Below are 14,539 nucleotides of genomic sequence, written 5' to 3'. Positions count from 1 at the left end.
ATTCTCACCACTCGGCTAAGGAAGGTCCATAATAAAATCGAATCTCACATTTTTTTGTATTGGAATATTTTTTTTTTTTTTGCTATAACAATACAATTTGCAATTGTTTCGATGACCTTGTTAATGTTTATTTGGATCCCAATCAGCCCTGTTGTAATTGAAAGTACAACTTATCAAACTGCGGATCGCTTTATGGGAAATTTTAAAAATAACAGGGAGTAGAATGAAAGGCAGTTTGACTGCCTAAGTAACAAGAGCCAGTTGAGATCAAAACAAAAAGATGAATGGTTTCTGGAAGAGAAAAAACAAGTTGAGCCATTAGGACATTTTACATTTTCTTGTTATCAGTCACTTACCAGTAAATTTAAATATTCTATTCCACTTACATTGATAGCTTTCTTTTCCTTTTTCCAGGCGAAACAAATGCGTTCATTGTGGTACAATTTCAGTGGTTCAGAAGTGGTCCGAATTCATATCAAAATGATTTGACATCTAGGAACGCGTAGGGTGCAGAACCACTTGGGCACTTCCATGATTCAGCATGGGGGGTTTTTCTCGGTCGAATTGTCTGAACTTTGTAATAAGGAGCGCAACAATACGACGCATAATGAGGCCAAATATGAGCTCTGTATTTTTTAAAAAACCCCACTGCCGAAGTGACTGAAGTGAGTCGAGTGTGCCAAGAATTGGATCCGGCTCCCTGTGTCACGACAAAGCTCGTTGAAGAAGCGTTTTAGCCTCTCAGGTCTGAGGCTTATTAGATCCGTTTCACTTTTTCTATGGTCACGAAGATAGTATATAACTAAACTTTTTAATAACGTTTCTCTCTTTTGCAGATGCTGGAATTCAAAAACATCTCTCTTCATCGTTGCTACGAGTAATCACTAATTTTCTTCAGTTTACAGAAAACTTCTAACAATATTTAACCAAGTTTGTATTTACGACAGAAAAAACAAGTTTTTCTCTTCAACAGGTTCGTACAAAACTTGACCGTTACAGGCAATGCATGGCCAAAGACTGGAGGGCAATTGAGAGAATTCGTGCCCGTATATCATTCCTCTAACAGAAGAATAAAACACGAAGAAATGCAACTCATACGGAGATAAGCAACATTATACCTGGAATCGGCCGAACGTAAGCATTTAATCACTGATTCAGTTCAGGATTTAACAGGTTATCGTTGTCTTTCTAAGAAAAAGGTATGTGACTTGTAGTATATGTTTGATAAAACTTATATAAGATTTCAGATTTCATCCACTGGGTTCCGCCGTGAGCTCTTGTTGGCATCACCACGCTTGTCTTATGTTACAATAGGCATGGGTTACAAATCAGAAATTCATGAAAGATTGTAGTATGGATCCTGAAGCCAGTGTAAAATTCCGAGATTTAAGTTTTGACTTCTGAGATTTCAGAATGGATCATGGGATAGAGAATGGCTCCTGGATTCCAATGCAGATCATAAGATTCCAGTGTGGATCCTGGGATTTCAATGAGGATGCCGGTATTTTAGTGTGGATTTATGATTCCTACAGAAATCGCAGAATTTTTTCAGTGTGGTCTCCAATGTAGATCCTGCGAGTTGTGTTTGATCCTTCGACCTTGACGCTTGCTCCTGCGTGGGCCGGCGATGAGGGCAGATCAAACATGTCGCGCGTCGGTCGAGTGAAAGTGAAAAAGTGGCGTGATCGCTAGTTGTGTTTGATCCCTCGACCTTGACGCTTGCTCATACGGGGCCGGCGATGAGGGCAGGATCAAACATGTCGCGCATCGGTTGAGTGAAAGTGAAAAAGTGGTGTGATCGCTTAGTTATGTTTGATCCTTCGACCTTGACGCTTGCTCCTGCGTGGGCCGGCGATGAGAGCAGGATCAAACATGTCGCGCGTCGGTCGAGTGAAAGTGAAAAAGTGGCGTGATCGCTTAGTTGTGTTTGATCCTTCGACCTTGACGCTTGCTCCTACGGGGCCGGCGATGAGGGCAGGATCAAACATGTCGCGCGTCGGTCGAGTGAAAGTGAAAAAGTGGCGTGATCATTTAGTTGTGTTTGATCCTTCGACCTTGACGCTTGCTCTGCGTGGGCCGGCGATGAGGGCAGGATCAAACATGTCGCGCGTCGGTCGAGTGAAAGTGAAAAAGTGGCGTGATCATTTAGTTGTGTTTGATCCTTCGACCTTGACGCTTGCTCCTACGGGGCCGGCGATGAGGCAGGATCAAACATGTCGTCGCCATCGGTCGAGTGAAAGTGAAAAGTGGCTGTGATCATTTAGTTGTGTTGATCCTTCGACCTTGACGCTTGCTCCTACGGGGCCGGCGATGAGGGCAGGATCAAAACATGTCGCGCGTCGGTCGAGTGAAAGTGAAAAAGTGGCGTGATCATTTAGTAGTGTTTGATCCTTCGACCTGACGCTTGCTCCTGCGTGGCCGGCGATGAGGGCAGGATCAAACATGTCGCGCGTCGGTCGAGTGAAAGTGAAAAAGGTGGCGTGATCGCTTAGTTGTGTTTGATTCTTCGACCTTGACGCTTGCTCCTACAGGGCCGGCGATGAGGGCAGGATCAAACATGTCGCGCATCGGTCGAGTGAAGTGAAAAAGTGGCGTGATCATTTAGTTGTGTTTGATCCTTCGACCTTGACGCTTGCTCCTGCGTGGGCCGGCGATGAGGGCAGGATCAAACAATGTCGCGCGTCGGTCGAGTGAAAGTGAAAAAGTGGTGTGATCGCTTAGTTTGTGTTTGGATTCCCTTCGACCCTTGACGCTTGCTCCTGCGGGGGCCGGCGATGAGGGCAGGATCAAACATGTCGCGCATCGGGTCGAGTAAAGTGAAAAAGTGCCGCGTTCGATAAGTTCTTTCTTGATCTTTCGACGTTGACGCTTGCTCCTTGGCAGTGCGTCAAGAAAGCCCGAATAGTCGTCAGTTGTTTTCCCTCTCGGGTCGCGCGCCTATTTTCTCTGTGTGTTTTTATATAGCCGAGCAAACGATTGAAAGCTGAAAGTGGATTGTTGCTGCTCAAGGATGACGGATCAATTGGTTGAGCTCGTTTTCATGCTACTATATCTAATCTATAAAATATGTATGATTGCACCTTTAATTTCAACAAACTATGAAAGGTTCGTCACTGTGAGTGTCGACATAACTCTGATTTCAAAAATTATTTTACGTCCAATTTTTTTTTTTCTCAAACATCTTTTTCCTTTTACTTTTATTTTTGTAATTAGAAAAAAACTTTGAATTGGTTCGACACTACGAGTGTAGATTTGCGAAAGGTTTCACTTTATTCAACAAACTTTGATAAGTCGTCACCTCAAGTGGTCGGCATAATTTTTTCCCTACATAGATATTGTTCACAACCAAATGAAAATATTAATTATACATATAAGCATATTTATAGCTCACAAATAATTATTTATCATGGTCTAATCACTTATCAAAAGTGAATCCTGTGACCCAACGATCCTTCCCATTAACAAACATCCCTCCCAGTAACCTTTGTGGAGATGCAGAGGGCAAACACGGTCTCCAAATAGCAAAGGTTACACACTAACATTCCTTCCCCCCAATCCACCTGACTGCAAGGACGTGGCCGGCGCCGTTATTGACCATGTATAAAAAGAGGCACTGAATTTATGCACACTGAAGAAGATTATGGCCAATCCCAGCCGATCTTCTAGTTGATTCTTTGTGCATTTTTCACTGACCTCGGTCAATCACGGAATAGCAACCATTGATATGTGTAGTCAGTCTAAGCTAAGCTAAGCTAAGTGGTCTCCAAATGTAGATCCTGGTATTTCAGTGTAAATGCTTTGATTTATGTATAAATCGTATTACTGCAGTGTGGCGTTTAGTGTGAATCTTGGTATTCAGTGTGGATCTTTTGATTCCAAATATAGATCTTGGAATGTAGTGTAAATTGCAGGATTTAGGGGTGGTTCCTGGGATTGTAGTGTGGAACGCAGAATTTCTGTATAGAACTTGGATTCAATCATGGATTTCTATGATTCTTGCGTAGATCCGGCAACTCCAGTGCGAATCCTGATATTTCAGTGTGGATTCTGGTATTTAAGTGTGGGTTCCTTTAAACCCGGTGTGAATCCTAGGGTTAGAGTGTGGATCGAAGGATTGTATAGTGGAATCTGAGACGGAAATGAGAATGTTAGGGTTTCAGTGCGAATCTTGGTATTTCAGTGTGCAAGTCTTACTAGTCTTCTATTGTGGGGCCTTCATTAGCCGTTGTGGTTAGAGTCCGCGGTTACTAAGCAAAGTCATGCTTAAGGTGTCTGGGTTCGATTTCCGGTCGGTCCAGAATCTATTCGCAATGAAAATTTCCTTAACTTCCCTGGGCATAGTGTATCATCGTACTTGCCACATGATATACGAATGCAAAAAAATGGCCACTTTGGCAAAGAAAACTTTGGAAGTGTTCATTGAACACTAACCTAAGAAGCAAGGCTCTATCCCAGTGAGGACGTAATGCCAAGAAGAAGATCCCAGTCTTCCAGTGTGATTTCTTGAGAATCCCAAGTAGATTCTGGGGATTCCAGTGTGGATCTTAAGGTTACGATTGTGGATCCTGATATTTCTGCCCGTATTTTTGTACTCCAGTGTGGATCGTTTTGGTAACAGACCATAGGATTAAAGTGTAAATTTTGGAATTTAAGTGTGGATCTTGGTATTGGATCCTGGGCTTGTAATGTGAAACGCACAATTACAGTAGATTTAAGCAGGGATCTTAGGTTTCCAGTGTTCATCATTAGATTCCCGTGTAGATCCTGTAAATCCAGTGGGGATTTCTAGAATTTCAGAGTGGATGTTGGGATTCCAGTGTGGATGCTGAGATTTCAGTTAGGATCGTGGGGTTCCAGTGTTATTCCTGGTGTTACAGTACCGTAATTTCGGGTAAATTGATCATTTTTCACGGTTTTCTAGTCTGTTTTCTATAATGTTGACAATGCCAAACAACAAAATGCAGGGAAAACAAATACCGAAATTTTCTAACAAACGTCATATTAGTGTTAACAAATATCTCTAAAATTAAAAATCGGGGGATCTCATTTCGGGTGAAATTGATCACTTGTCAATGCCATTATTGTTAATTTTCAAAACAATTCTACATGATAAAATTTGAGCACCCTGAATCCAAATTTGCTTGTCAAATTCTTAACAATGCAATATTTATATAAATATATGAATAGTTAAATTTCATGAAATACGCGGAAAACGCCTAAATGTATGCAATTTCCTAAGGAATTAAATTATTTCAACCATATGAGCTAATTGGTACGAGTTTTGGTGATGAAATCTGGTTTGGGGATATATCTTAAGCATCCTCACAAACTTTCAGGTTTATACCATGTTCAAATTTTTGTTTAGAACTAGAAGTTCAAGGATGTTTTTCAACACTGCACCGTACATAATTTTTGAAATTTTACATTATTTTCATAGTAATAAACATTCTTTAACGCAAAAAACTTCACAACACATAATTCGACAATAGTTACGACAAACAACGTTAATTTACTGCAGGTTACATTGATATTTGTGCTCCATTAGGAATAAATAAAATCGTGCGATACAATGATCAATTTCACCCTTTTGATCAATTACACCCGATTTTTACGGTATGGATCCTGGTATTCCAATATGTATCCTTAGATTATAGTGTTGATCGTGGAATTCCAGTGTGACTTTGGAAACTTCAGTGTGAATCCTAGGTTTTCTGTGTGTTCTGAGATTCCAGTGAAGATTCTGAGATTCTAGTTTGGATATGTGCCGTTCAGTGTGAATCCTGGTATTCTAGTGTAGATCCTGGGTTTTCAGTATTGATCCTGGGATTCCAGTGTGGATTTTGATACTTCCGTGTGACTCTCAGGTTCTCAAAGTGGATCTTGAGATTTCAGTATGGATCCTGGGATTCTAACATGGATCCGAGCATTCCAGTGTGCATCCTAGGATTCCAGTAAGGATCTTGGGTATGTAATCTGGTTCCTGGAATTGCAGTGTAGATACTGGGATTCCATAGTGATCCTGGGAATCCATTGTGCAACCTGGGACTTCAGTATAGATCCTGTGATCCCAGTTTGGATCCTCGGATTTCAGTGTGGATGATAGCGGACAGTGTGGTTTGTGTTACTTCTTTGAGGATTCTATGCTTCTATGGATATTGGGAATTCCAGTGTGGTTTGTGTATTTTTAGTGTGAATAGTAGTACCGTAAATTCGGGTGAAATTGATCAGTAGGGTGAAATTGATCACTGTGTCACTCGATTTTATTTCTTTCTAATGGAGCACAAATATCAATGTAACCCACAGTGAATGAACGTTGTTTGTCGTAAGCATGTCCAAATTAATGTGTTGTGAAGTTTTTGCGTTCAAAATGTTCATTTCTATGAAAATAATGTAAAATTTTCAAAAATCTTGTACGGTGCAGTATTGACAAACATCAATAAGACTTCTAGTTCTAGACAAGGATTTGGACATGGTATAATCCTGAAAGTTGTTAGGATACTTAAGATATATCCCTAGACTAATTTCATAACCCAAAAACTCGTACCAATTCACTGATTTGGGTAAAATAATTGAATTTCTGATAGATATCAGGAAATTCCTTAGGGAATTGCATACTTTAGGCGTTTTCCGGCCGTAATTCTTGAAATTTAAACTATTTCGTTTATTCATATAAATATTGCATTGTTTAAGAATTTTACAAGCATATTGGGACTCAGGGAGCTCAAATTTATCGTATATAGAGTTGTTTTGGAAACTAACAATAATGACATTGACAAGTGATCAATTTCACCCCGAAATGAGATCCTCTGATTTTTTATTTTAGAGGTATTTGTTAACACTAAAATAACATTTGTTAGAAAATTTCGGTACATGAGTCGATGAGGTGCCCCTTCGTACTTGTTTTCCTGCATTCAGTTGTTTGGCATTGTCAACCATTATAGAAAACAAACGAGAAAAAACCGGTAAAAAATGATCAATTTCACCCGAAATTACGGTATGTTAGTGTGGAACTTTGGATTTCAGTGTGGAACCTAATATTTCAGTGAGAATCTTGAAACTCCAGTGTGGACCTTGGGAATCTAATGTGGATCTTGGAATTCAAGTGTGGAACCTGATATTTTTCGTGAGGATCTTGATATTCCAATGTGGATTTTGAGACTCCTGTGTGGATCCTGGTGTTCCAGTGAGTATACTGGCATTCCAGTGTAAAAGTTAAATAGGAATCAGCCTTCAAAAAATCTCACTCCAAGAGCTGCTGAGATCAAAATCCATCAGAACAAGATTTTTTCCGCGCGTAACTTTTGCTCAAATCCAGGCATGCAATTAATCATGCCACGTGTATGAGAGGACTGAATCTCAGGATTCAATCCTTGATCGATTGTTAGCCGGGTATGAATCGAGTAAGCATTGATATTCCATACCATATCGATTGAAAACTTTTGTCTGGGCAGGAATTTATCATGTACAGCTGTTTCTAGTGAACGGGTCAGGAAACTGAGGACATTTTTGGTAACATTCTGATCTGACGTAATGAACTCAGATGTAGACGGGACTTCGAGCTGCTTAACAGAAAATATGAATCAGGACAATCAGGAGTTTTAGATTGAATTTTCGTTGAAACATGTCAGGATTCAAAGAACTCTAGCACTCAAATCTTTGTATTGATTAATTTCTCCCTTGAGTGGAAATGACCAAAAGTACCTAGTGCCATTTTGCTGTGGTTATAACACCATATCACCTCTATACTCACTTGCTGAACTTTATTGCCTTCCATATTACTTTGTCTCATCTTCGGTAGGCAGGTTCTATTTGCCTCAATCTTCTATGAAACATCAAATATTCCAGACGAAGCACATTTTATTTTCACTGCATTGCCTATGAGCGTAATGACAGAGATCAATCATGGGATCGAATCCTTACATGAATCACGCACGCTGAGATTGAAAAAATCAGGATTCAAAACGATCCTGTACATTGAAAGGATTTCAAAGCATGCTTGTTTAAATCTGGGAGCAGAAGGATGCTCTTAGAAGACTTAAAGGAATCATAGGATTCCCGTGGTTCGCAATTCTCTCGTTGATTATTCGTTGCTTGATTTTTTTACGGCTGACTTGCAGGGCCTGACATGAACCTCCTAGATTTCTGGAGGACCATTCCCCCTAAATGTTCGGAGGACCATAATGCACAGTTTAGCTTAGAGGCATTCTCTGGTACTCGGACGATGATCAACCGCCCCTGACATGGGGAACAGACGCTGTTGTGAGCCGCTCCTAACATGGAGTACAGACACTCAAGGTTTGCAGAAGCAAAAGCAAAAGCAAACCCCCTTCCCCTGTCAGCATACGACCAGAATTCCCACCGGGGTTGGCTACCCGATCTTCCCTAAGGTTACTCGTACCCCGGCCAGTACCGCGAGGAGAAAGGGATAGGAGTTGCTGGGCGAGAGACTAAGGACCACACAAAGGGTCTATTTTATTCCTGCAGGTACACGATGGTACCAATGGTACGCCATGCCCAGCTATTTACCAAACAACGTCGGGAACGTGGGACGGAGTTGATGGAACGATTGGTTCGACGAGAAATGTAGGCAGATTCTGAAGGAGAAGAACGCAGCGCGGGCGGTCATGCTGCACCAAGGGACCCGGCAGAACGTGAAGCGTTATAGACGGAAACGGCAACAGGCAGACCCGCCACTTCGGGAGAAAAAAACGCCGCCTGCAGGACACGGAGTGCGAGGAGATGGAACAGCTGTGCCGGTTTCAAGAAACACGCAAGTTCTATCAAAAGCTCAACGCATCTTGCAATGGCTTCGTGTCGCTAGCCGGAGCATTTTGATGGACGAGCGTGAGGTGATCGAAAGGTGGAAGCAGCACTTCGACGAACATCTGAATGGCGCTGAGAGCACAGGCAATGAAGGTCGGGACAACGGAGGAAATGCCTTCGTCGGTACTGCGCCATCCTCCGCAGCCCCCACTTTTGAGGGAGGTTAAGGATGCCATTCACCGGCTCAAGAACAATAAAGCTGCTTGGTAAGGATGTTTATTTGAGTTGAACTCATAAAGATGGGCCCGGAAAGGCTGGCCATTTGTTTGCACCGGCTGATAGGCACAATCTGGGAAACAGAACAGCTACTGGAGGAGTGGAAGGAAGGGGTGATATGCCCCATCATATCATCTTCCGTCGTCTGTCACCTGTAGTAAACGAGTTCATGGGAAGTTATCAAGCCGGCTTCGTTGACGGCCGATCGACAAACGGACCAGATCTTTACTGTACGGCAAATCCTCCAAAAATGTCGTGAATGCCAAGTTCAAACGCATCACCTTTTCATCGATTTCAAGGCGGCATACGACAGTATCGACCGCGTTAGAGCTATGGAAAATCATGGACGAGAACAGCTTTCCCGGGAAATTCAAGAGACTGATAAGAGCGACGATGGAAGGTGTGCAAAATTGTGTGAAGGTTTTCAGGCGAACACTCAAGTTCGTTTGGATCCCACCGGGGACTACGACAAGGTGTTTGGACTTTCGTGCCTGTTGTTCAATATTGCGCTAGAAGGTGTTATGCGGAGAGCCGGGCTCAACAGCCGGGGTACGATTTTCACGAGATCCAGTCAATTTGTTTGCTTCGCTGTTTGCTAGATTTAAACTAAACAAATGAAATGAATATGGATTCTCGTGAGAATCCTGAGTTTCCTATGGCAATTCTATTGGAATCCTGTGAGATTTATGTTGATATACTGGTTTTGAATGTTGTGGAAATATTGCGGAAATAGTGAGAAAATCGTTTGAATACACTTTTGAAAATCCTAGGTAATTATTATGGAAATCATATTGAAATTCTGAGCGGATCCGGTGATTGGAGGAAATTCTATGAGTCATGTGGTAAACAATAAAAATTCCTGGTAGGATCCTTAGGTATTGTTTTAGGAATCATGTAATAATGCCATAAAATAATGGGAACTTTGTGCGAAACCCTTAGGTATTCTTTGGGAATAGTGTAGAAATACTGCGGGAACTATGAAAATCCTATAGCAAAACCGTGCTTTTTCTATGAGCATCCTAGGAAAATTTCAATGAAAAATCTATGGAAATCCGGTGGATAATCTTTGAGAATCCTGTTGGAATCTTATTGAAATTCTGTGGGAACCATCGAAAGGTCCTGTGAAAATATCATGGAAATACCATGAGAATTCTACTGAACCATCAGTTGGTTTTTTCTAAGACGAAATATTACATTACCATATTCGTGGAAATTTTGTAAGTATGCACCCAGGAACCATTTGCTACAAACCAACCTGGAGTAAAAGAAAAGAGGTAAAACCGACTATTATGGCTGTGTGTGTATGTACGTTTGTATGTTCGAATGTGTGTTATCCACCGTTACCTTATGTTATAACGTTAATGGGTTAAGCCATGAGAATGGAAAAACTGTTAAACAAGGGATTAATTTTAGAACAGTTTTAAAAGGCTAGTTGTGATTCTTCTTAGTTAAAACTCTTGTCTTCTTGTCTTCTTGTCTTCTTATCTTCTTATCTTCTTGTCTGCTTGTCTTATAAGAAAATTGTAGACCCGCATTCGTGATTTAGTGTCAACTTGAAGGAAAGCATCACGTAGACACAAAACACTTTTCCGGTTAATTCAATCTTGTTTCGCTCAGTACATTTCTTTGAGAAGCTCACTCTTTTTCATGCATTCTCAACCCCATAGAAACTTCACCGTCTTTGTACAAGCTCCAAGATTACAAACCGACCATTTCCCCACTTTGGTCGGTGAAAATCCTTCGAGACAACCACTGAACATACCACCGCTGAAAGGTGGATTACGAACTGTCTGACAGAGAAGTGTGCTTCGTGAACTCTCTGGGGGTAGCTGTTTTTTGTCCACATCTCCAATGCAAGTGAGCCCAAAGAACGGAAAGAAAAGTACCGACTCACGAAGAAGGAGCGAAATTAAAGTTTATTCGATGGCAGAGCCTATTACCTGAGGCGTCAACCACACGCTACGGGAAGAAAAAGACGTTGCTGGAACAGTGGATACACTATGAGCGGATTCTGTATAATCTGGCGGCCAAAAATATGTTTGTCTTTTTTTGTAATATGTGTTTCGTGATACGAATTTGATATTAAGTTTTGATAAATTAAGTTTTCTAGACAAACTTTTAAGCGAAGCCTATAGTGATATAATGAGTTTTGTTATCCATGATGTATATACGCCCGTCATGTGATTATCATTATGAAATTCATAATAAATATAAGAAATTATATAGCTGTGATGACATGAATCATTGAACGGTATTCAAATATCCAATAAATTTTTCAATTTTTATAAATTTTAACTTTTTGCATTTTGTATCAACAAAATTATGAAAGGTCTTACTCTAATATCCCTGGATTTTCTCAACAGAAATATTTTTTTATGGAATGAAGAAACCAAGCGTTTTTTTTTTTTTGATTTTTGAGCACCCGATCGCCCTAAGTGTGATATATGCACCACCGAGCGGAAAACTCACTCCGAGCGCCATCCCGACAAAAGTTCGGAATATGAAAATTCCTAAAATATTTATTTAATTAATTCAGCTCATATTAAAAGCATGCTCCAACCACTTTATTACGGAGGGCGGCCATGGCGCTGGCAACGGTGAGGATAACGATGGGCTTTTTAAAGTGTGGTGCTCCTCCTGTATCGAGGTGGGTTTGCGTTTGCTGTTCGTCGAAAATTCTGTTGACTTAGGAACAAAGTTCTTTCGAATAGGTAGTCACCAAGAGGCTGAAACCGCTGCCGCCTTGTTTGGCTGTACACTGCAGGGCTACAACTTTGCAGACATTTGGGTACACATGAACCTGTCCGGCTTATGGCTTTCTGTGGGCTTAAAGTGGTTCATGATTTTGTGAATCTTTGACTGAATATTAGTTGATATACGGGGATTCAAATGCATTTTAATCATTGTTTATATGCTGTTATTAGGCTTGTCTGCATTTGTTGTGTTGTTATAAAGCTTGTATTCATCTCAGATGCTTATTAGGGGCTTTGTAAACCCATTAATCATCCACTTACCTTTTAACCAACGCCTTGTGCTCGTTCTCTTGACTGATGGACACCATCGCGTGCTTACAGGTGGGCACTACCTTCTGCTTGATCGTCCAGTAGCAGGTCACGTTCCGTGGATACATTCCCGGATAGTTCGGGCTTTGCAGTCGGCATCGCTTCCGGTAACACTCGTCGTACTGTCGGGTACAATACGTCCCCGGAGTAACCTTCCCCAGCTCCAGGAGCTCGTTCGGGGCCCCATATCTGTGTGAAAAAACGATCGAACAATAGTTTATCAATACGAAAGACAAACAATCGAAAACAAATCTGTTTGCTAATGAAAACATGGGAAAAGTTGGGCTTCCTCGGTCCCCACCCTTAAGCACTCACAATCCAATCAAACTCTGTGACACAATTCGTTCTTCCGTACACATCCATACAACAAGCTTTCGATCAGAACCGGTGCGGTGCCTTTCTCACCGCAGGCGAAAACTTCCGGAGTAAGAAATCTCAATTTCAAACATGCGTCGTGTTTATGTGCGATTGTGCTTGCCGGTGCCGGAGGAGGTGAATACCGTCTGTCTATACAAGTCCTTCTGCGCGATAGCTTCCCTAAGCTGGATAAACAAACAAGTTTTTCCTGGTTGGAAGAACCATCCCAAGTAACATTTTTAGCTGTATAACAGTTTATTCAGCTAAAGTATACTCATTTCAGCTGACTAAGCTGTTAATCAGCTACTATTGTTACTTGGGATAACCTCTCCTCTTGATTTTCCTTATCAGCTGTGTGTTTTTGGTTGGTACAGTAGATCACAGTACTGTACGGATCAGAGAGGTCAACTGCCAAGTTATCATTGTTTAAAAAAATTGAAAACAAAATTTAGTACTATACCATCTAATTCCACTTAAGTGTTTTATCCTTTGACAGTTACGCGTATTTCGACCTCAACTGTGAGGCCGCTTTCAGTGTCGGGTACTAGACTCTACACGAAGAAATCCATCGTATTCACACATTTCTAGTACACGACACTGAAGACGGCCTTACGGTTGAGATCGAAATACGCGTATCTATCAAAGGATACAAACTCAAGTGAAATTAAATTGTTTAGTACTAAAATTCGTCTTTAATTGACTTATAGGTATTCCACTAAAAAATCCACTAAGAAAATTTCTTTCGCGAAAGGCTCTATCTAAGTTGATATGGTAGTAAAAGAAGAATAAGGATATTTCACCTGAAGGAGGCAATTTTTATATTGCATCCAATTCAAATTGCATCATCCTTCTTACTGAAACTCGCCCTTTTCGGAGCACTTCTGTACTTCTTTAGGTTACTCACAAACGATTTGATTTTTTTTTCTAACAGACGGGCACCGGTATCGTGGCGGCACCGACTGAAATGGCTGGCAGAAGATGGCTCAATTTTTTGCTCGATCGGTTTCTAAATTGAGATGAATAAATGAATCAATGGATACGTATTTGGTCGAGGGCATCGATGTGACTATGGTTTTAGCAGAAGCCTAAGTCCCATTTACAGATGGAGACCCTAGTGTTGATGCTGTCTGGAACAAATTGGAAACGATTGAACCAGCAGCAATGGACAAAAAACCGAATTGCGAACCATCTAAATCCGCTCTACAACCGCAAAAGAAGACAAACCAATTTTCTCCTCTGTCCCTTGACTGAGTATCTCCCGGAGATGTCACCGTAACATAACTGTAGGATATCGCCTTGGTGCAAACCTTTATTCTAGCAAGTTGAGAAAAGTCCAATGGAAATATTTTACAGATATGGAGTTATTTAAAAAATTTGGTTGGATGATTGTCTGATCAAGAAGAGTGGGTAGATACGAATGAAAAGGGCGCATCAAAACACAAAAAGGCTTCTGAATTCCATATCCATATCGTCCATACAATCCGTATAATGAAAAACAAACAAAAAAAAAGTCAAATTTTAGCCTTTTGATTGAGCATTTGAAAATGGCCTGGAGAAGTTGAAGGTTTATGTTAAAATTTATTTGAAATAAGATTAAAATCTTCTAATACTTATAGGAGCAATCATATCCAGAAATTAATAATGTTGCTTGAGTGGGTATTTGTTTGAGGTGTTTACTGGGATAAAATTCCATACAAGTTTCATTTGCCAATATAAAAACAGATATTCTTCCCCCCTCCGTCAGATTGGATTGCTCTCTTCAGCAACTTCCATTGTTCTACTTTTATTCTTATGAGTTTCACTTTAAGATGATGATACAAATTTTAGGCTGGTGTACTAAATTCAAGGAATTTTTGGAGGAATTATTGGAATACTTGGAGTGATTCGTGATTGAATGTAGGGGAAATTCCATAACGAATTACTGTTAACATTCCTTAAAATATCCATGAAGAAAAACATGGAGAAATATTTAGAGGAATATATGGAGGAGTTCTTTAGGGCATCTCCAAAGAATTTTTGGAAACTAATTCATACTCCTTTTTTGTGATTTTTGGCAAATGTTACACTCCCGTTCAAAAGTT

At 40.7% G+C, this 14,539-nt stretch overlaps 1 long non-coding RNA gene across 1 annotated transcript; it reads right to left on the bottom strand.

The window, feature by feature from the left end:
• Positions 1-261: 261 nt before the first annotated feature.
• LOC110680637 lies at positions 262-579 on the bottom strand. Its single transcript, XR_002502952.1, has 2 exons — positions 387-579; positions 262-291 (listed from the first exon to the last, which is right to left on the bottom strand). It is a non-coding gene; the product is annotated as an uncharacterized LOC110680637 (long non-coding RNA).
• Between the last annotated feature and the right edge of the window lie 13,960 nt (positions 580-14,539).

This window comes from Aedes aegypti, unplaced genomic scaffold (assembly GCF_002204515.2).
Source record: "Aedes aegypti strain LVP_AGWG unplaced genomic scaffold, AaegL5.0 Primary Assembly AGWG_AaegL5_hic_scaff_169_PBJ_arrow, whole genome shotgun sequence".
NCBI lineage: Eukaryota > Metazoa > Arthropoda > Insecta > Diptera > Culicidae > Aedes > Aedes aegypti.
This window is presented reverse-complemented; position numbering and strand designations above follow the sequence as displayed.